The sequence below is a fragment of the Nymphalis io genome, chromosome 12 (assembly GCF_905147045.1).
Source record: "Nymphalis io chromosome 12, ilAglIoxx1.1, whole genome shotgun sequence".
In the NCBI taxonomy this organism is placed as follows: Eukaryota; Metazoa; Arthropoda; class Insecta; order Lepidoptera; family Nymphalidae; genus Nymphalis; species Nymphalis io.
The window spans coordinates 4233330-4234324 of NC_065899.1; the positions used below are offsets into that span (position 1 = coordinate 4233330).

Here is a 995-nt window from a genome sequence, read left to right on the forward strand (position 1 = left end):
AGTGGAAATACCCCGCCTACGTACGAATCTACGTTCATCTTTCACACTGCGAAATTATGGAATGCTTTACCTGAGTCCGTATTTCCTGATAGGTACAATGTTGATGTCTTCAAATCCAAAGTAAATAGGTTTCTTATAGGCAAGCGTGCTACATCTTAGACGGTGTCAATGCTTTACATCAGGCAAGTCAACGGACAAACGCTGGCCTATTAACTGTAAAAAATATATATATTTAATCTACTTTCACGCGGACAAAGTCACGGACACCAGCTCGTACATAAATATATTAACCGTAAAACGCTGATGTCCTTCTGACCAATTTGCCAAGTGCGCAGGAGATATAAATGTGCAAATGTGTGCGCAAACACTCAGGTATATTCGCTCGCATTCAATCAATAGGACGTGGGGTAATAATTTAGCAATCAATACTAATTATATTTAGTTTAAAAAATATAATATTTCGATTTAAATGTTTTGTTGATGTTTAAACAACTGTCGTTGTCTTTATAACGGTAATTTTATTATTACAGATAATTTTTAAAACCGACATTCGAAATTCATACAAAGTTGTAACTGGCTCGTTGGTCTAGGGGTATGATTCTCGCTTTGGGTGTGAGAGGTCCCGGGTTCAAATCCCGGACGAGCCCAGCAATGTTTTTTTTTATCATAAAATAATAAATTTTCAATATCTTAAGTAACAGTCAATGTTATACAAAAAGTAGAAGCGTAATAAGCCAGGCCGCTTAACTTTGGGTTAACCATATCCTTCTTGTGTATATCTCAGAATGTCATCCGACACGTTTAAATATCTTCGTACTATTCCTCAAGCAATATGAATTGTAAGCACGTTTACAAATGTCGGTTATCCAAGTTCGAATCCATACGAATCTTTACTAAGCGACATACAAAATATTTTCATTTCTGTCTCAATAACACCGCATTATAATAAATAGGGGATAAATAAAACGACGCTGCCTAAGGTCCGTAAGAAAGAA

General features: G+C 36.0%; 1 non-coding gene across 1 annotated transcript; it reads left to right on the top strand.

Moving 5' to 3' along the window:
• The first annotated feature begins 575 nt into the window (after positions 1 to 575).
• On the top strand, positions 576 to 647 carry Trnap-ugg (transfer RNA proline (anticodon UGG)). The gene has a single exon. It is a non-coding gene; the product is annotated as a tRNA-Pro (tRNA).
• Positions 648 to 995: the final 348 nt, after the last annotated feature.